General features: G+C 37.0%; 1 pseudogene across 1 annotated transcript in view; it reads right to left on the bottom strand.

The window, feature by feature from the left end:
- LOC308422821 (zinc finger CCHC domain-containing protein 9-like) overlaps nucleotides 1-21,593 on the bottom strand; it is a 160,655-nt pseudogene extending 139,062 nt beyond the window's left edge. Inside the window, exon 1 of the transcript in view lies at nucleotides 21,383-21,593. The product of the transcript in view is annotated as a zinc finger CCHC domain-containing protein 9-like (transcript). The remainder of the gene's footprint in view (nucleotides 1-21,382) is intronic.
- Between the last annotated feature and the right edge of the window lie 1,471 nt (nucleotides 21,594-23,064).

Genomic DNA, 23,064 nt, shown 5'->3' with positions numbered 1-23,064 from the left:
TAGAATAATGACTTTTGTCTAGATTGTGAGAAATAAATTATCTGGATTTTGTTTGATTCTTTTTGTAAAAAATATTGTATATACATAAAACAAACATGTCCCCAGTTCCTTTTTTGTTTCTGTTTTGTTTGGATTTGTCTTGTTTTGTTTGGCTTAGCGCTAAAATTAGAAACCGTACCTCTGTGCATGTTAGACATGTGTCCTACCACTGAGCTATCTCCCTAATCCTCAACAGCCTTTTATTTGGTTTCAAGAACCAGGACACTAATGAATCCTTTGTAATACTACAATTAAAATCCATTCTTATTTGTCTTATTTTTGTTATTGTTCTTATGTGAGCACATGTTTTTCTTTCAATATGAATGTTAAGCTTGTTGGAAGATTGCCGGTGTAAATGTTGTCATGTTTCTAAACACACATGGACAAATCTTATTTTGGATATGTCTCCAAAAAATTTTTGACATGCCTTGAAGGTAGTTTTCTTCATGGGAATAATTATGCAAAGCAATTACCACTAAAGAAATTTTTCTTACAGTGTTTTCTAATGTAAAAGTCTGCATGTATCATGTCATGATAGCAAAATTATCTCTTTAAAATGAATAGTTCTAATTTTGAAATAGAATTTACAAAAAAATGAGCACTAAGACTGAAACTAGAATCATTTTAGCAAAGTTAGTAACTGAGAGCTACGTTCTACATCTTTATGCTTGAGATGTGCTGTTACAGAGTCAATGTGTTTCTGTGAAAATATATTGTAATATGAGACAGTGCTGAGTTGATGCTACTATATAGCAATGCTCACAGATTAACTGTGGTGTCACATTGCTAGAGAGATTAAGGTTGGTATACATAATGCCTGGTGTCAATAATGTTGATGTTTTCTCAGAAGCCATTCAGATTAACATTGCTCATGGCATTGTTTTTTAATATAAGATGTCACTCAAAATGGCAATATTGAAGAAATACTTCTGTAGGTGTCACACAACACCCTAAAGTGTCAATGAAACAGATTGAATTGAATGTATAAACAGCTTCTGGAAAACTAAACAACAAGAAAAGAAACATTAGGAGTTATGCAATCATTCACAAATGACTGTTCCAAAATGCTTGTGTTTATATACTTACTGTAATTTCTGGCTGTGCTTACATTATGAAGACATAAGTCCCGTGTATGCCTTTGGATTTTATAGGGTCTTCTTTCTGACATTTGTAATAGAGATTCAATTTTGAAATAAACATCATTCTCAAATTAGTCTGACATTGGTTATTAAAATTAAATTCAAATCCAAAACCTTCAATGGTCTTGACGGTAATTATCTAGAATCAAGCACTATAATAGTACATGTTTTAGAAATGAAGATGACAATTGTTTTAAGCAGAGACTACTTACTTAATACAAATAAAAATTTTAAGGCACTTATTCAAGCTACCATCATTTGGATAGCTGTGTCAACACTTTCCTTTTCTTCCACTAGAAAAAGAACACTAGCACATTTAGAAGTATCCATCAACAATATTCTTTGATATAACACATAGTCAACCACCTAATTTACAAGAGATCTCACTTAGAAAAGCTTGCTGCATTTTCTATTGTAATCTAACATAGAAGCCCTGCCATCTCTGTAACATTGATAAGTGAAAATAGAATTTCCACTTTCCCAATGAATAAAGATAGATAGTTGATAGATTGAGAGGCCGACACAGACAAACAGACAGAGGTATAGATGATTAATAGACAGATGGGCAGACAGACAGAAAGACAGACAGATAGATAGAAGTTTTTCTCTATAGTATCTCAATGAGGAAAGACCATCAGATTCATAGTTCAGAGATCAAATATGTAAAATTCCTAAAACATATCACATGACCTTTCTGAGATTTTCTCTCCTTTGATAGGTATAAATAAAATCTCATTCTTGAACAGAACTTAAAGTTTGCAGATAATTTAACATGCAATAATGAACATAATCTTCATACTCTTGTAGAGATGAGTATATTTTTTTTTTATCTCACTAAGCTCAAAATGAAAATGGTAAACTAAAGGACACTGTCAACAGGACAAAACTGGAACCTACAGATTGGGAAAAGATATTTACCAACCCTACATCCAATAGAGGCTAATATTCAATATATACAAAAAAAACTCAAAAAGGTAGACCCCAGAGAACCAAATAACCCTATTAAAAATGGGGTACAGAACTAAATAAAAACAATTCTCAGCTGAGAAATTTCAAATTACTTATGATGCACCTAAAGAAATGTTTATCTTATGGAGTTGCAAACCCCTTCAGCTCTATCAGTCCTTTCTCTGACTCTTTCATTGGAGGTCCTTGGTCTCAGTACAATGATTAGCTGCAAGCATACTCACCTGTATTGGTAAGATTCTGGCAGAGCCTTTCAGGAGACATCCATATTTGGATTTTCTCAGCAAGCATTTGGATTCTTGATAACAGCAGTAGTGACTATGTTTGGTGGCTGTATAGGGGATAGATTCCCCAGAGCTCCCAGGGACTAAACGACCAACCAAAGGCTACATACACATGGAGAAACCCATGACTCCAGCTGCATATATAGCAGAGGATAACATTGTCTGGCATCAATAGGAGGAGAACCCCTTGGTCCTGTGAAGGCTCACTTCCCCAGTGTAGGGGAATGCTAGCGCATTGAGGTGGGAGTGGGTAGGTAGGAAAGAGAACATCCTCATAGAAGTATGTAAAGGGACCTGAAAGGGGATAACATTTGAAATGTAAATATGTAAAATATCCAATAAAAGGGGAAGGGGAGAAAATTTCAACCTCAGGGGAAAATTACATCAAAACAACCCTGAGATTCCACCTCACACTTGTCAGAATAGCTAAGATCAAAAACTCAGGTGACAGCAGATGCTAGCAAGAATGTGGAGAAAGAAGAACATTTCTCCACTGCTGGTGGGACTGCAAGCTAGTTCTATCACTCTGGAAATCAGTCTGGTAATTCCTCAGAAATTTGAACATAGTACTACCTGAGGACCCTGCTATATTACTCCTGGGCATATACCAAAGAATGCTCCAACATATAACAAGGACTAATGTTCCACTATGTTCATGGCAGCCTTTTTTATAGTAGCCAAAAGCTGGAAACAACCCAGATGTCCCTCAACAGAGGAATAAGTGTGGTATATTTCATAATGGAGTACTACTAAGCTATTAAAAACAATGACCTCTTGAAGTTCTTAGGCAAATGGATGGAACTAGAAAACATCATCCTGAGGTAACCCAGTCACAAAAGAAAACACATGGTATGAACTCACTGATAAGCCTACATTAACCAAAACAATCAGAATACACATGATACAACTCACAGATCATATGATGCTTAAGAAAAAGGAAGAGCAAGGTGTGGATGCTTCGGTCCTACTTAGAAAAGGGAACAAAATAATCACAGGAGGTAGAGGGAGGGACCTTGGATGGAGAGGTGGGAGGAAAAAATGTGGTACAGGATCAGGTGTGGAAGGAGATGTGGGAGAAGTACAGAAGGTCAGGAAATCGAACAGAGTTATTTAGCAGTTGAGGATCTGGAACTGAGGGTAGCCACTAGAAGCCCTAATTACTAGGAAAGCAAAAGGCTCCCAGGACCCAACTGGGATAACATTAGCTGAAATACCCAACATAGGGGAAAGAGAACCTATAGAGACCATACAAAGAGAGTAGGCATAACCCTCTGTTGAGGGATGAGGTCACCCACGGAATTCAAAAATATTTACACTGAATTGTTTCTATATAAAGACAGGCAGGGACAAAGAGTGGCACAGAGACTAAAGAAACAGCTTTTCAGAGACTTCCCAAACTAGGGATCCTTCCCATCTGTAGACACCAAATCAGACACTATTGCTGAAGCCCAGAAGTACTTGCTAACCGGAACCTAGTATGGTTGTCCCCTGGGATGCTGAGCTAGAACCTCACTAACACAAGTGTGGATGCTCACATCCAAGCACTGGGACCCCAGACATGGAATTAGGAGAGTGACTGAAGAAGCTGAAAGAGTTTGCCACCCCATAGTAACAACAATATCAACCAGACTACCCCTAAAGGGGGATAACATATTAAATGCACATAAACAAACTAACCAATAAAAGTAGAGATACAGAAAGCTTTCCAAAGTCACAGCCCTGAACATGGTCAGATGTAGCATCATTCCCTCTACCGCATAACCACTGCTTGATTTACCTTCATCTTTTCTGTTTCTACCAGTGAAAAGCACTTTTTTTTCCTTTATAAATCTGTCTCCATACTACCAGGTCCACAAGATTCCTGCTGCCTCAAGTTTTTCCATGTAACTTTGTATGTATATCTGCTTGTAACTGTAAAACAAACTTATCTGTATTCCTAGGATAAAGCAGTTGAAAGAAAGTTCTAGTGATCCTTGCATGGCAATCATTCAACACAGACTGTAAAAAGATAAATTACTGAATGAATGGAATGACTAGAGGAAATATTTTATATGATATTTTATATGTATGCATATATATATATATATATATATATATTTCACACTAAAATTTATAATACAGTGTTGGTAGCAATTAAATATTATCTTATTCTCTAGGGTAGTATAGAAAAGCCTTTACATCTGTTTTGTCCAGATCATAAGTAAAAGGAAAGCTATGTCAGTTGTAATAACGAACAGGGTAAAAAAAGATGTTCAATTACAAGTAAGAGTAATCCCATTTAAGAATCCTGTTGAGGTCTCAAAAATCAGAATGAAGGGAGCAAGCAGAAGTAAACCCTAAATCTTATGACACCTTCTACACTCCATTGCAGCCCAAATCCAGCTTTCAAGAGATTGTTAGGAAAACAGAGATGTTTCTTTCTTTTAAGATACCCCTCCCAGAGCACTACATTTTACTGTAACCACATTTACTGTAATGGTTTCACCCTCAACCAGGTAGAACTTAGGATAGAAAAGGGTTTTCTGTGTTTGTCAATTCACTGCATCTTAAGCTCTTCAGAAGTCAGACATGCAGCCTCACCTGCATCATACTGTCTCTAGTGTAAAGCACAATCAGAGATCCTTCATGGTTGCTCGACACCTTTTTGCAAAATGAACATTCAGAAGGCAGAGTCCTGCAAAGGGGGAATGGCTGTCCGTAAAAGGCCAGTTTCTTCTCTTCCCAAGGTGCTTTATAAGATAACATTAGTTCAAAATTTCAAATACTAGCATCTGGACCTTAGCCTTGAAAAGATGTAGACTTGTATGACAGCACTGAGAGCGAGCTGTCTCTGACATAGATTCTTATAAACCAAACTCACTAACTGGAAAATAAAACCTGTTACAGCTGATTAATTTTAGTGTAAAATCTGCTTGATTTAATTTCCTCAATTCTAGCCAGAAAAATTCCTCTCCAAAGACAAAATATATGGGAAATCCAACTGTCATCCATTCAGGGTAAGAAATGGCAAAAGCTTTGGATATTGTATTGACATTTTCATAGCCCTGTAAAGATGGTCTTGGCAAAGAGATGCATTGGCTACCATTGTTAACTTGTCTCCTTCATTCACCCAAACTATACCAGCACAGGTCAGGTCTTTATTTGGCTCCTTAACTCTTCTTTCATATGTCCTTGAGGCTATTAATGCTCTTTTAATAGATTCATTTGATTTTTTGTTTATAAAATATGTGTTAACTCATTTCCTTGAGTTAATATCAAATCTTGCAGGCCTGGAAACAACTGTGCCTCTTTGGCAATTTCCTGCTTATCTCTATACTGTTTATTGAGTTCAAAATATAATTCTCAGAGCAGGTAGTGCAATTAGAATTTCTTTGTCTCAAAGTTCCTTAGAGAGGCCTTCCTGTATGATAATGTCATAACAACAATTAGATGATAAAACAATTAATACAAAGAAGACTGCTTACCCAGAGGGTTTGGCTGAATAGCATGTCAAACTCTCTCAATGTCAAGAGAAGTATAATTGCTCTTGTGTCTTATCTGGGTCCACACTATTCTCCAGATCCCATGAATGATGTCATCTGACCCCTACCTGCAATAAACTCCCACCCCTGCTAGGTACATGTTCATAGACAAATCATCATAAAGCCTTTATCCTGACTGCCTGCCTTCAAAAACCTAGTGCCCTTGTTCAGCTATATAACTGCTGTACTTGAACAGTGAATTAGTTTACAGAAATGTTGATAAAGTTCCTTGCATCTAGTGAGGGCTTTATGTCTTTTCTCTCAGTGTTTCTAGCATTACTATAACAACCGTAATCCAATCCACTGAAAGTGTAGTCTGAGATTCACATTGTAAAATTCTAACAGCTAAATTCAGTCTTCTCCAAACCAAAACTTGGATCCCTATCATGAACTGTAACTTAATATTAGAGCCTTTGAGTTTCCAAACGACCAAGACTGATTTCTTGTTTTCTAGATTTCACACAACTGAGGTCTACCAACAATTATCATATCTGTGTCTTTACAGATAAACACTGCTTTTCTGGCTTAGGCTGGATCTGCAGAGCCTTGCTTACTGTTAAATATTCTTGCTGTATAGGTAGCAATAGAAGTAGAGATAGGGTTAAACCCTAGATTTTATATTTTCCAAACCTATTTTATTATTCTAAGTTGTCTGTGGTCAATATAATCAAATTCCAAGATATGACAAGGACAAGAGGGTTTTTAATGTCCTAGTTTTATTTAGAATTGTATGCATTACCGTAGCATTTAAGAGTGACATTTAGAGAATGAAAGGATGCACCATTAGGAATTATGGGTCTGTATACAAATGAATACAAATGCAGACAGAAAATGCCTTGGCCATTCCCTATTTCCTTCCTGAGTCTATGGTTTATGGGTGAAAGCTTCATTGGCCACAGAAACCATTTTGGAAGGATCATTACCAATTGCATAAAAGTTTGACAGTCAAAACATATTAGACGATTGTTGGCCATAACTTAAAGAAAATGCAAGTATAAATGGAGCAAAACTAAGATGTGGGAATTATTGAAAGGCTCTAAATATCAACAACACATTTACTAAAATTACTGTTGCTAGTTTAGTAGGACTGCAAAATGCACTTCAAATTCTACTGCTGGGTGGAGTGGTCATTGGATGTGTAAAAGGTTGTTGTTATCTTTTCTAACAAAATTGAAGATATTTATTTTTCTTTTACTGTAAAAATTCTTCTATTCCTCCTTTGTCCACCCACAAATTTCCACATTCTCTGCCTCATCTGACGAGTTAGCAAATAACTGGAAAGTGATTTTATCTTTATTCTTGAACTATATCTCCCAAATGAAGTCAATATACTAATTCATTATTTCAAGAACCAATGGTCTAATAGAAAGCTGAATTGTCACAGGGTTGGACTAGGATAGCCCTGAAAGACTCTACCACATAAGCAGACACCTTAAAATGTGGAGTATCTGAGTGAACATTAATTACACTCCAGGATTCTGCAATCTCATTTAATTGTATTGCAAATGGTTTGTTTATTGTGGTGCACTGGCTCTATTTCTTATGGAAAATAAAATCATAGGATTGTACTTAAGAGCACATTCATCATAATGTCTATATTAACAGAGTCTCAGGAAGGGCTACATGCTTACACTCATGTGCTAATTTATGCCTTAGACCTGGCCCTTAAATGTGGCCCTTACATTCAGCTGATGCTGAGAGTAGTAACTATGACTTGAATTACTGCTTTAATTAATGTTAAGATTAAATCCTTTGAAAACTTAAATAGCTTTATGAAATATGTTAAGTATTATGTAAACAAAATGGATGTATAAATTACTTTGAGTGCTTAAATCCGGCTTGAGGGGGGCGAGCAGCTGTTTAAGTCATTTGTCATTATCTTGAATGAACTCTGTGGTCTTTCTATGATCGGTTGATTGGTCACATGGAACATAGGCTACCAGAGTGAGGGCACAAGCACTGCTTTGAGTGCATTTAGGCAAGCATAAAATCTGGGACTGGGGAAATGATTTCTTGGATGCTTAAACTTGCTTCTCATAAAGCAGTGCACAGCAGTGAGCACTGTGAGATGTCAGACCACACACTGCTTCACTTCGGTGCTAAATAAAAGATCCGAAACGCTCGAGAGCTCTACAGAAGATTTTCTACAGAGTGGCAAGGCAGAATAATAAGATGAGCTTGAATCACAGTCTCTCTCACACACATTTCTCATTTTAACAATTAGACACTGAATTTTTTGGGAAACAGTTTTCACACCCTGGTTCCTTTGAGATCTAAAGAGATGTTCTTCCTTGAAAGTGACATTTGGTTTAATTTCAATAAAAATATAAAGAAAGTGCCAATATTAATTTTGCAAATGTGTAAAAGCTGCCTGTTATTGTTTTTCCTCCTTCTCTTTCTCAATAGATATCTTTCTTTGATGTCATTCATCAGACTTCCAAGATTTTCTACACACAGTCCAATGCTCATAAAAGATATAATGGTTTCAAAGATCCAAGGTTAAGTTATAATTCATAAATGACAGTGATTTGGAACTTGTCACTCTAACACCATTGCATGAAAATCTCAGATCCAACAATGATATACAAAGCCTATGACATATTGACTAAACTTAAAAATCTATTTTATAGAAACTGGTACATGTTTATCTGTCCTGATTTTACCCTTTGTCTGAGGATCTAGGTAGAAGGTGCAGAGAATTCATGCATGCAGTCAGAAAGAGAAAATAGGGCTTTGTCTAAAACAAAATCATGGCTATGAATAATCAGAAACCAGGAAATAGCCCAAGATATAAAAATTGGTAAAAACAGATGTGGAGAGTGAATTACACCAAGAAAGTGAAATCGAGTTTAAGGGAAATTTTAAGGTTGTTGTTGTTGGAGCACTGGAGCAGTTTTAATGCCAGGAGATGTCCAGTTCTCCACAAGACCTACTTGAGCATCTGCTGGAAGTTTTCAAATACTTCCTGACTGCTCTGAATTCTGATCCAAATCACATAGTGCCTGAAGAAATTTGCGTACCCAATCATTTAGTTTGTGCAACTTGAGAGAAACAAGACAAATGGGAATGCATCGATAGAATCTACTGGTTGGTATCTGATGTAAACATTGACTTAATTCTAAATCTACAAAACCCTAGGAGAGTTCAGTCATTAGAGGAAACCTAATACAACAACAGATTCATTTGTCTGTTACACCTCAAATGTTAGTAAAGCAATCTCAACATCTACATGAGACAAATAGTGGTAACTTCCACTTAACCACTCAATCCATTTTCAACATTTGCTGGAAGAACCAGGATTGGGGCATAATATGATTGTTTTGTAAATAAATTTTTGTTGATGTTATGATTTCTTTCCTAAGTTCTTGGTATCACCAGAACAGTTTATCGTTCCCTGCCAAAGCATGTGAAAAGGGTTGTGTGAATTAGATAGCAGGATGCTTACTCTGTCTGCTAAGTTGTTGAAGTATTTATCAGTGTGCTAATTAGAGCCCTGTTTATGAGGTTGGAAGAGCTGATGGCCAATTTCTCACATAGTTCCTGTTGGTGGTCAGAGTTTACAGAAAAGAATGGTTACATCTGCTGTGCATGTTGTAGCTTGGCATTGATATTTTATTCATTTTATAGCTAGCAGCGGTTTTTCGGGCAGCATCTGTCTGAAACAGTAGATGTGGTGCAAATTCCAATGTGGCTAGGATATGCATGCTCTGCTGCATCGAGTGGCAAACTTGAAAAGGCAAAACCTGAATAATCTGAATATCCTTGTAAACAAAATTCAATGCACCTGTAAGCAAAATCAAATGAATGAAATAACAGCAACTAAAGCCCCCCTGCATGCTTCTACTTGATCACATGCAAGATCAGACCTGTAATGATCTTTTTGAATGGCCACTTGAGGAAAACCAGGGACTCATTTTAGAGGCAGCGGGTATTAAAATGTTCTACTGGATATTTGCCTTGCTGCGATTCTGCCGTGATTTAGTATGTCTGTCAGGCAATCAGCCAAGAGCACATGCATTGATTTGCTCAACATAATTACTAACTTTAGGATGAATACATTCTATTCTTCCTATCTACTTTTATGATTAAAGCAGATTCAAATAAAGTGTGCTTGAGACTATACTTTTCTCCCAGTAAAGATGACTCGTTTCCATTGCTTGATGGAGTGAGACTCATTGCCATTAGTTATTAGCAAATTCCATTCATTTGTTTTAAAAACCAGATGATATTGGCTGAGTTTTTACATTTTTCAAATAGGAAACACTATCCCATCAATTATCTTATGAAAGAGTTGACATTCTGTCTAATAGTATTGGGTCTACAGACATCAATGGTATGATCCCTAAATGGGCCTCTGGATTACATATTTCACAGTAAACTGTTGTGTACAGAAAGCACAGATACAGAGTCCAGACACCTAAAGTAAACCACACCACACTGCCCAGTTGACAGATGTGGGAAACACTAGTGATCATGATCCCAGTGATGGTGAATGCCAGGCATTTTCTATCTCTATTCTCCAGTGTTCAGCATCTCCCCCATCAAAGCAATTTACAACTAAATAGAGCCATGGAATATTGAGGTAGAAACAGGATGTAAACATGAAGAAAACAGGCATGAAAAATTCCATCTTCATATTTCTCTGAATACCAAATTTTCCAAATCAAGTTAATACAGTGTCCTATCAATGGGAAGGAAAAAAAAATCAAAGCAACATGGGTATCTTTGTTACTGTGACTGAGGGACAACAAAGTTTGGTAAAGGTCTTATAAAACACTTCAGAAGAAAGATTTGAGTCTACCTTGACACAGAGAAACTTTGTTTCTTCCTCTGTTTTCACTTAAGATTTTTATATTAGTGAATTCTGGATAAATATCAAAGGAATATACCAGATAAGAGAAGTATATTTAAAAGACAGGGACAAGCAAACCTCTGCCCTCTTTAGATTTGGGAATTCTTTTTGAAAATCCACCTGCCCTTTATCTTTTGTTCTTTTATTTCCTTCAGACAACTCAGTTTTTGCAAATTCATTACAGAGAAAATGAGTATCTTTTTCCTGCATTATTACCTTCTTTGTGAATGATGCATCATATAGTGCTGTAGAGGACAGAGAAAAACTTTACAACACAGCCATCATGCTCTAAGCCTCTCAGAATATCTTGACAAAATATAAAGAGAAAACACATATTTTCTTCTTTTTTTTCTTTCATTTTTTGACCTACTCACTTTACATCTTGCTTACTGCCCCTTCCACTCAACCACTCCCACATTCTTTTCTCCTCTGAGTGAATAAAGGCCACTCTTGGTAGCCCCCAACCTTCATACCTCAAGTCTCTTCAGGGCTATGAGGTTCTGATACAGAGGAAGATTCTTTCAGCTAACCATCAGACTAAACACAAGGACCCCAATGAAGGAGTTAGAGAAAGGACTGAAGGAGCTGAAGGGGTTTGAAACCCCATGGGAAGAACAAAATTATCAACTAACCAAACCCACCACAGCTCCCAGGGACTAAAACCCCAACCAATGAGTTCACATGGAGAGACCCATGGCTCCAGTTGCATATGCAGCAGAGGATAGCATTTTCTGGCATCAATGGGAAGAGAGGCCTTTTGTCCAGGAAACCTTGTTTTCCCAGTGTAGGGAATGCCAAGGTGCTGAGGAAGGAAAGGGTGGTTGGGAGAAAAAGCACCTTCAAGGGGGCAATGGGAGGTGACAAAAGGGATACAGATAATATCCAATAGAAAAAAAAACAGAAAACAAGTGAAAAGGAATCTGAGTTTAGGATGTTGAGAAAAGGTGACTAGAGTGTCCTAACAAAACAAAATTTGAAGTTGAATTATCAAGGATAGAAATGGTGGAGATAATGAAGATAAAACGAATTCTCAGGTGACATTTACTTACCAAAGAAGTTAACTACTGTCACAAGGCAAGAAAAGTTAGAAAGCATTTAAGTGATAAACAGGAAAGCGAGAAGGTGGTGAGACAGGAAGATAATATTAGACAAAAGAGTTCTAAAAAAGACAGCATTGTTCATACTCTGGGTGTATATGAAGGTTGTTTTGTTTTGTTTGGTTTGATTTGGTTTGGTTTGGTTTTTCTAGAAGAGTACTATGAAGCAATAGCTCTAACAGGTAAGTCTATCAGTGCTATTTAAGATGAATAGGGATTTGCATTGCCTAAAGCTAGAGAAGTTGATTAATTACTCAAGTTCTCATACTTTTAAATCCAAGCTATTAATAACTAAAATGTTATCAAATATGAATCTGAAAAGGCATCTCAAACATTTTCTCATTTAACTAAGGCCTGACTTAAGAAATAGATGTGAGTCTTTAGAGCAGCATGTCTCAGTCTGCATATCATGATTCCTTTGGGTGTTAAATAATCTTTTCTCGGGGATTACATATCAGATATGTTGCATATCAGGTATTGCATCAGCAAATATTAGAAAATGTAAAAGGGCACCATGCCACACTACCGCCAGCTATTTTCGGGAGACTGTGATGATCTCTCCACCCATAGCTAGCCCCGGCAGTGACACCCCTTCTAGTTCTGATGGCCAATCTCTGCTATGACACCCCCATATAACAACCACATATCTCCCTCTTAGCTGTCACAAATCTCTGTAACCTGGCACAATTAAAACTCTATAAGCTTGGAATTTATCAATTAGATTTGTATCAGTAAATTTTCACACCGCAAAACTTCTACACACTAATATTACAGGATATTCATAGCTACCTGTGGCTATTTAAAGACACATGGATGTGGGTCGTCCTTCTCTTCCTCCATCTTCTTCCCTTCTCTTTTTCTCTTAACTCCCCTACCTCTCAAAACATCTGTGCGCACCTCACCTTTTTACTGTGCCATTCCAGGCCTTGTCTTATCCTGTACCTGCTCTCACCTACATTTAGACATCAACACACAATATATTTACATTACAATTGATCAAAACTTCAAAATGACAGATATAAAGTAGGAATAAAATAATTTGATACTTGGCAGGTCACCACAACATGAGGAACTATAGTAAAGGGTGACAGCATTAGGAAGATTGAGAACCACTGCACTAGAGAAACTTACTTAAATGATTGTTTATTATTAGGTACAAATAATGTGGAATTGGCTCAGGGGGATCACCAATGACATACCCAGGATACATTGATAGACTGGTGCTAAGAGTTCATGCCAAATGACCTCAGCAAATCTGCTCCACAACTTCCATGGCACGCCTTCTGCTGTAGATAAGGAAGTTGAATCTTGAAAGATATAAAGAACTTTATCCATAATCACATACCTGGTAACTGGCAAAATCAAGACCAGCCTGAATCTGGAGCTGACAAACAACTTCACTTGCCGTGTATAACCCTAGTAGGTGATTAACACTAAAGCAATCTTCATTAATGTCTTCACCCATTTATGTAAAGATAGGCGCATTTTTGTTTATATCTTTATGTTCTAGTAGGAGCTATGCACATCTTCCAAAATTTTAAATTTGAACATCTCTACATAATTCATTAATTAGTTCAAGAGAAGTGGTGTTCTGCTCTTAGCTATGATCAAGAAACTGTCAGAATTAATGATAAGGGCTCTCCACTGTATCCCAGAGAGACTGCCCGGAACCCTCAGGGCTGTGCTGCCCAGAAACGGACACTTCCTGCCCAAAGCCAGACCCATCCCAGTTTAATCAAGACCATTGCCCTGCCCACAGGTTGCTGGGTGCCTGAAAGAGCCACAGGAGTGCTCTCACTCCTGAGCTCAGGGGCAAATCCACTCTTCCACTCCACTCACTATCCTGGAGAGGCCGCCAAGAACTCCGCCAAGAACTCTTAGGGCCCAGGTAGTGGTGCTGCCTAGGAACAGACACTACAGGCCCTAGGACAGAGCAGGCCCGGTAACATCAGGAACCAGCACTGACATAAGAACTTACAGCTTACCCAGAGAGATGAAGACACGTGAGAAATCTTCCTCCAGAGACCACAGGCTCATAGATCCATAGGAGAGACAAGCTACAGTTAAAGACAACAAGATAACCTAGCATCACCAATAATAAGATGGCAAGAGGCAAGCATAAGAACTTAAGAAACAAAAAACAAGATGACCTGGCAACATCAGAACCCAGTTCTCCCACCACAGCAAATAGTGGGTATCTCAACTCACTAGAAAAGCAAGATTTAGACTTAAAATCATACTTCATGATGATGACAAAGATTCTCAAGAGGCACATAAATAACACATTTAAAGAAGTACAAGGAAGCCAGGAGAACACAAGCAAACAAGTTGAAGCCCTTAAAGAGGAAACAAATACAAAACACAAAAATTACCTAAAGAGCTATAAGAAACCACAACCAAACAGGTGAAAGAATTAAACACAGAAATAGAAACAATGAAGAAATCACTAAAGGAGACAACCTTGAATTTGGAAAACCTAGGAAAGACATCAGAAGTCGTAGGCACAAGCATCACAAACAGAAGAGATGGAAAAGAGAATTTCATGGGCAGAAGACATCATAGAAAACAATGACACAACAGTCAGAGAAAATGCAAAACTCAAAAAGGTTCTAATCTAAAACATTCAAGATATTCAGAACACAATCAGAAGATCAAAAACCAAACCACATGAAGACCCAAGAAAGAAAGAGATCTTCATACCAATTTCCCTCATGAACATTAATGCAAAAATACTCAATAAAATTCTTGCAAGCAGAATCAAAAAACACATAAAAACAATCATTCACAATGATCAAGTAGGCTTCATCCCAGAGATGCAGAGATGGCTCAACATACACAAATCTATCAATGTAATCCACCATATAAATAAACTCAAAGGAAAAAAAAATGCTCATCTCACTAGATGCTGAGAAAGCTTTGACAAAATTTAATACCCCTTCATGTTAAAAGTCTTGGAAAGACCAGGAATCTAAGGCTCATACCTAAACATAGTAAAAATCAATATATAATAATAGCCAACATCAAACTAAATGGTAAGAGATTTGAAGCAATCCCAGTAAAATCAGGGACTTAACAAGGGATACAAATTAGAAAGAAAGAAGTCAAAATATCACTATTTGCAGATGATATTATAGTATACTTAAATAACCTCCAAAATCTATAAGAGAAATATTATAGCTGATAAAAAGCTTCAGCAAAGTGGCTGAATAGAAAATTAATTCAAGTAAAGCAGTACCATTCTTTTATTCAAATGATAAACAGGCTGAGAAAGAAATTAGAGAATAGACATCCTTCACAATAGTCACAAAGACTATAAAGTATCTTGGGGTGAACCTAACCAAGCAAGTTAAAGATCTGTATGACAAAAATTTCAAGTCTGTGAAGAAAAAATTCAAGAAGACCTCAGAAGGTTGAAAGATCTTCCATCCTTATGGATTGGAACAATCAACATAGTACAAATGACCATCTTGCCTTAGGCAATTTATAGATACAATGGAATCCCCATCAAAATTCCAAATCAATTCTTCCATAGAGTTAGAAATAGCAAACTGAAAATTCATTTGGAATAATAAAAAAACCAGAATAGCAAAAACTATTTTTAACAATAAAAACACTTCCAGGAAAATCATCCTGACCTCAATCTGTATTACAGATCAATTGTGAAGAAAACTGCATGGCACTGATGCAGAGAACAGAAGGTAGATCAATGGAAAAAATATTGAAGACCCAAAAATGAACCCACACACCTATGTTCACTTGATCTTTGATAAAGGAGCTAAAACCATTCAATGGAAATTGTACAGGATCTTCAACAAATGGTGCTGGTACAACTGGCAGTCACAATGTAGAAGAATACAAATTGATCCTTTCTTATCTCCTTGTACAAAGCTCAAGTCCAAGTGGATCAAAGACATCCACATAAAGCCAGGTACACTGAAGCTAATAGAACAGAAAGTGAGGAAGAGCTTAGAACACATAGGCACAGCAGAAAATTTCCCGAACAGGACATCAATGGCTTATGCTCTAAGATCAAGAATCGACAAATGGAATCTCATGGAATTGTAAAGCTTCTGTAAGGCAAAGGACACTATCAAAAGGACCAAATGGCAAGCAACAGATTGTGAAAAGATCTTTACCAATCCTACATCTAATATAAAGTTAGTATCGAATATATACAAAGAACCCAAAAAATTGAACTCCAGAGAATCAAATAATCCTATTAACAATGGGGCACAGTGCTAAACAAAGAATTTTCTATTGAGAAATATCAAATGGCTGAGAAGCACCTAAGGAAATGCTCAACATCCCTAGTCATCAGGGAAATGCAAATTAAAACAACCCTGAGATTCCACCTCACACCAGTCAGAATGGCTAAGATCAAAAACTCAGATGAGGAGCAGGGATTGGAGAAAAGATCATCCAGAGAGTGCCTAACCGGGCTATCTACCCCATATGCAGCCATTAAACCCAACCACTATTGTTGATGCCAAGTAGTGATTACTAGCAGAAACATGATATGGATGCCTCCCCAGAGGCTATGCCAGAACTGATACAGAGGAGGAGGCTTGAAGATAACCATCAGACTGAACACGAGGACCCCAATGAAGGAGCTAGTGAAAGGACTGAAATAGCTGAAACGGTCTGCAACTCCATGGAAAGAAAAAAAATCAACTAACCAAACCCACCACAGCTCCCTGGGACTAAACCACCAAACAATGATTTTGCAATGAGAGACCCATGGCCCCAGGTGCGTATGTAACAGAAGATCACATTCTCTGGCATCAATGGAAAGAGAGGCCTTTGTTCCAATGACTCATTTTCCCAGTGTAGGGGAATGCCAATGTGCTGAGGTGGGAAAGAATGGTTGTGAACAGAAACACCTTTATGTAGTCAATGGGAGAGGGAGGGGGGATTGGATTGGGGGAAGGAGATAACATCTGAAATGGAAATGCAGAGAATATTCAATAAAAAGAGAAAAAGAAAGAAAGGAAGAATGGAAGGAAGAATGAATGAAAGAGAAAAGAAAGAAAACAAGAAAGAAAGAATTAATGATAAAGGCAGCAGACACCACCTACAGAAACATGAAAGTCTCTGGCCACCTTCTATTTTAGTTACTATGATGTACACATACTGAAAGTTCTTTTATCAATATGCTACTGCATTGAGATAGTTACTTTGACTTTCAGATACTGTTATATCAAACTTCCCAAGACCTAAGAGACAAAAGTCATTGTTCTTTTATGAATCATTCACATATGGCACCAAAATTATTTGATACAGGCCAATAAAAGTTTTCCAATGCACCTGACTTTTAACTTTGGTGCATAAACTGCTATGAGCTAATGCTCAGGCCACTGGGACCAATTAGAAGGTCACTGTGCACCAAGTGGGCCAGTAGCGGCATGAAGTAATTAATGAGATGTCCAAACGGCCTGGAAGCTGCCTGAGAATGTGGGCCTCCTTTGTCCCCATTTCCACACTGTGCTTTTGTGTGGATATAAATGTATATCTTAGCCACAGGATCTGTATAATGCGCATCTGTAATACAGCCAAGACCACAGCAAACCTCTTTTCATTATCTCATCATCATCATCACTGCATTTGGTTTTAGAATAACAGTTCAAGACAGGATGCACATAGAATGACTCCAAGAATATAAATTCTGAACAGTCTTTAGTCAAATATTTGAGAATGAAGGCTCCTAATTAAAATGGAAAGGTCACATAAACACAAACCTTAAATAAACTAAATTTTTGTCTAACCAAATGAGCACCACCATGTCTCTTTTCTCTTGTCTAACCTTTGTATGATGTCACTTTATTTGTCATTTATCTGTCTAAGACTTAACAAAGGGACTAAAGGACAGGCTGACATAACTTCCCTCGAAGGGAAGCACTAACAGAAGAAATATCTGTTGAAAGCATATTGTCTTTGGTTAAGCAAAAATGAACTTGCTACAAAGGGACATGGAAACCCAACTGATGGAGCTGAGAATGATTAAAATCTGATGGTAGAATTCAACCATTTCAATTACAATGTAAATTGGTCAACTATGATTGAAACCAGAGCACTTGACAACCTCAAAATGGGGTTATAAGAGTTTCACTGTGTGCCTGTGAAATGTTTTACTTCCTCTCAACTAAAATTAGCATTGCAGGATGAAATGAAACGATTTCTAAATTTACATGACTTTTCATTAGTAATAAAATGATACTTGTGAAGATGTACAACTCACAATGTATAATGATGAAGAAAAATGGCAGAAAATTAAAAGCTTTAAATAACAAGCAACAATGATTAGATCTTTTCTCCTTATGAGATTTTGTTATTTCAGATTTTGTTATTATATAGAGCCTGAAAAAAAAGTGTAGCTTGGTAATTTAAGATCTAGTAAGCGACTAGTAAATTACCAAGTTATGTTTTCGTTTTTTTAAGTTAAACTTAAGTTCATGTAGGTCAAAATGTAACTCTCAACCTAAGCATTGAATATTTAGTTACAATATACATACCCTAGGTGTAATTATACTATTTTATTAAAATTAATATTTTAATTATTCTAAAATTATTTAGCAAAATAAGTAGAATAATAATTCATAGTTGTACAAAAATTAATAAAGTTATTAACAAGGTCTCTAGTCAAATTTTTGAGAGATTAGTATTTATTTGCCAAAGTAAAAGCAGTTATTTTAACTTTCACTCAACAACCTTTCTAGTAAATTACTCATTCGAACTATTGAGTTCATTAGCAAAACTGCCCAGTGAACTGTTTTTCGTACAGACCACAAGGTGTCTGATGTCACTGAGGATATGACCCACTATACATTTCTGTCAGGTTCTATCATTTCCCAGTAGGCCACCAAGATAGTTTATAGCTCTCACTGTTCAAATAATGTCGAGATATCTGAACCTAGCAATGAATAAATGGCACTGATTGGTGAGCAGACAAAACAGCATTCTTAAAAAACAAATCCATGGGACTCAGTGGTTGAAAGTGGTGGCTTTGTTCAGAGAATTCAAGTTTAGTTCCTGGAACCACAACCCCATATAACTCCAGCTCCAGTAGAACAGACACCTCCATTTGGTCTTTGAAGGCACCTGTACATTTATGCATGTGAATACAGGCATGCACACGCGTGTACACACACTATGATAAATCTTTGTGCTTCTGTTTTTTAAAAATATATAAAGATAAATCAAATTTGTATTGTATGTCAACAACTTTCCTTCCAACAAATGATTTTTCTGCAATGTTTTAAGGGGTTATAATACATTTATATATTGAACACACATACACGTAAACATTTTGAACAACTGTAGTTTCCTGAGGAGTTTGATTCTCAGAGAAATATGTATTTCCCTCATATTAAGAGATTCTTAACAAGCCACACATCTTCAATCCCAGAACTCGAGAGGCAGAGGCATGTGGATATCTGAGTGTGAGCCCACCCGGGTTGACAGAATAAATTCCAGGACAGGCAGGGATACACAGAGAAACTCTGTTTTTGCAAAAACAAGATGGACAGGGATACATAATTACAAGAAAAAAATCATTATTCTGAAAAATAAGCACAAGGAGAAAAAGATTGTAGGAAGAGAACCAGTTCTTCCCTCCTTCAGCTTCCCTAAAACAATGCAGTTAAGCAGATGTTCATGAAAAGACAATGGATTTATGTATTTCTCCATAGAAGCCATGTAAAAATTGAGAGTCCTGTTCTTGACACAAGACTTGGCATAAAAGTAAGTCTAACTCAGGCCAATGGTGCTATAAAAACAACTATAAAATCCTTCCATATATTTAATAGTAAAATTATGCCTAGAGCCCAATAAAAGGAGCATAAATATCTTATACACATGGATTATACAAGAACGTACTCTGTACTATAAACTATACATGCTGCACATAAATAAAGCTGTACTATCCTATAAATTAAAGTACTTAAAATTAATATGCTAGCTATAATAAAGATTAAACATTTAATTAACAATATTTTTGCTTGCCCTCTTCTATGTTTTATGATTGGATGGCCATGGTATCTTAACTTGATATCTAGAGGATCTTGAAAAAAAAAGCTATTTTCAAAATATTCCCTGTCCCAGTTATTTAGGTCAAGTAGACAGAACTAGTTGTGAGCATGCTCGCTCATCAGACTGTGTCATAAAGGAAGTGAAGATTCAGGCTGTAGAGGAGCCCCACACAGGAATAATGACACATTTAAAATTTGAAGCCTAACCCTACACAAACCGAGGTTGGGTCTAGACTAGTATACATTCCACAGCGACTAAACGAAATGGATGACTCCAAAGAGTGTTATTCTAACATCAGTGACATGTTTCATCTGCAGTCCGTGGTTCTAGCTGGATACCATCTGATAGATACAGAGACTGATGAACAAGCTAGGCAGGTTGTCATAAAAGGGAATAAGTCAGGGATCAGGAATGACATTACGACAGGTGACAGTGAGAATGATTTCAGCTTGATGGACCTGCAGAGGCCCAGGTAATTTCAAGAGACCCAATGTCGATGGGTCCAAAGAGAGAGCAAGGTAAACAAACATAAGCCCCTCACATTCTCTTTGATGGAGAGAACCATGAAACATAATTAAATCTGTTTTCTCACAACTGGCTTTGCAATAACCTTCAGCTAGACAGTTCAGAGCAGAGGTGGATTGACATTTCCTCCAGAAAATTGGAGCTCAAATGTCTAAACTTGATGATCCAAACAAAATTCTTATTTTCAAAATTTAATCTTTATATTAGCTTATTCTCTCTACCAGAACAAAATAAGGCAGTAAGTTGTATGTTGTATAAACAAAAGAAATATATTTCTCTCATTTCTGGACACTGATCTCAAAGATCTAAGTCCTTGTAGATTAGTTGTCTTCAGAGAGCCAAGCTGCTTGTCTTTAGCTCTGTCTACCTTAGTTTTCTTTGTTCAGAGAGACAAACATACTCCCCATTCTGGCAACATGCTTGTAAAGATCAAGGAGGGGCTTCCAAAACCACCTGGTAAAGTCTCACTACTCATACTTAAATTGATTTTTTTTTTTTTTTGTTGCTCTGATAGAATATGCTGACAAAGCCAAACAAACCCTGTCTCCAGTATTGTACTGCTTCCAACAAGCCTCTACCTTTTAACCTTTCCAACGTTTTCCCAAACAGCATCAGCATCTGGAGACCAAATATTGGAACATAATGAGTCTGTAGGGGTCAGATGAGAGAGGCATTGCTCACTCAAACCATATTAATATTAATTTCAAAATTAAACTTCCACACATAAATTGTAAAGGGACACGAACCTTTAGGCCACAGCAGTCATAGAGATTCATAAATGTTCCTTCTAACAAATAACTTCGGTGATGATTGTCAGCACTTTGAGGTGATATCATAAATGTCAGTTTAGACACTTGAAAATGTTCACACCTTTGTGAGCCTGCTCTTTCTAATTCATTTCCTTGTTTGGGACGTTATTATTCTTTCATCTTACCTCTTTCCATTAAGAGTGCAAAGGCCGCCAGACAAATGCAAAAAGCAGAGTGAGGTGCGCATAGGAAGGAGGGTACATTAGGCTCCTCTACTTTGGGACTATATGATCTGCAGAGGTACCAACAGAGCAATTTTGGGTCTGGTTTGAAGCTTGTTACTTCAGCATTTGAAATCACATTCATTTCCTTATCATATTTACTAAACCCTAACATGTTTCCTGAAGGAACTATCATTCTATTTAACAGATTAAGAAACTGATTTTGAGCGTTTGTAAGCTATAATTGCAAATCTATACTTTTGATTAACGAAGCAAATGTTTTTTTCTGTGCCCAAGTCCTCTCATGCAGTATGTCTGCAAAAATACTTGTTGAATGAATAAATTATGGGGTGTTTTCTTGTCGGTGGTGGTGGTGGTGGGGTTTTTAGTTTGTTTGTTTTCTTTTTTAACTAATGGACAGTGTTGTGTTAGAATTGTGGCACGCGTCTGGACAGACCAATCCAGCTAGTACAGTTCCACGAGACAGGTTTATTGTGTGGGAGAAAAGGTAAAGAGGGCAAAGGAGACGAAGTGGGAGAGAGGAAGGTCAGGAAGGATCTTTAATTTGGGCTGTGACATAACCACTCCCAGGTAAGGGTAGCAGGTGGGCCAGGTGGATGGTGGAAATGAATGGCAATTGCCATAGCAACAGATGCTCGATCCATGTCGCCCATGGGTGACATCACCATTGTCATCGCTGGATTCAGAGGCGACCAGCCACCATATAGCTGGTTCCTGATGCCAACAGACAATATGCAAGAGCACAGATAAAAATAGAGGAGAGAATTGAAGTGACAGCAGAGTTGAGAAATGCAGCACTAATAGGAACTTCAGTATACCTTTGTAGTGTTCTGGTATCATGATAGTAAACATTGCTAATGTTCTAGAAGACCTTGCAAAGTTCAGTAGCAAAAATACTAGTGTATTTTTTTCACTTGGTATGTACAAGTAAACCATTTGATATGCCTCAGCCAGAATTAAACTATACTAAGCTGACATTCCACATATGGTCTTTAGACTCTTCACAACACCATGTGTGATTAATTAAAAAGTACAAAATGACACAGAGTGAGTGCCATAGTGAGAGGAGATCAGTAAGTGTAAGGTTGTTATCGACTGTGTGCTAGGTCTTAAACTGGCACACATCTGGATCATCTTTGGTTTTCATTCTAACCCTAAATGATGCTCTGAAACTTTTATTTCATGATAAGAGTATTGATGTTCAAAAAGGCTTTCTGTCTTTCTCAAGGTTTCACAGCTAACAAAAAATAAAAATGTGAATCTAAAGAGTTTCAGTTCTAAATCAATGCCACTTATCTTTCATATGTGATATTGTCAGCAGCCAAACTACAAATTATCATTGTCAGCAGAAAATTCTCTCTAAGCCATGTGGCAGATAACAGAAAGATCCAAGTTTTGTTTTGATTAGTAGACTTTCCAATCCAGAAAGTTGATTCCTTTAACCAAAGTGTGTATTGTAACCTCCAACAATAAACAAGAAGCTCTAAAAGAACTCTAATCCTTCCTAGTCAACTGAAACAGCCTTAGTGACCAAGAGGTCACAGGTTAGTGTTATCAGTTAAATAAAGTAGATGGATTTCATAATGAAGACATAGTTCCAGTTCTGAACAGTGGGTCCCATATAA

The sequence above is a fragment of the Micromys minutus genome (genome assembly GCF_963924665.1).
Source record: "Micromys minutus genome assembly, chromosome: 7".
Taxonomy (NCBI): Eukaryota; Metazoa; Chordata; class Mammalia; order Rodentia; family Muridae; genus Micromys; species Micromys minutus.
Note: the sequence above shows the minus strand (reverse complement) of the source record. Positions and strands in the feature narration are given on the sequence as shown.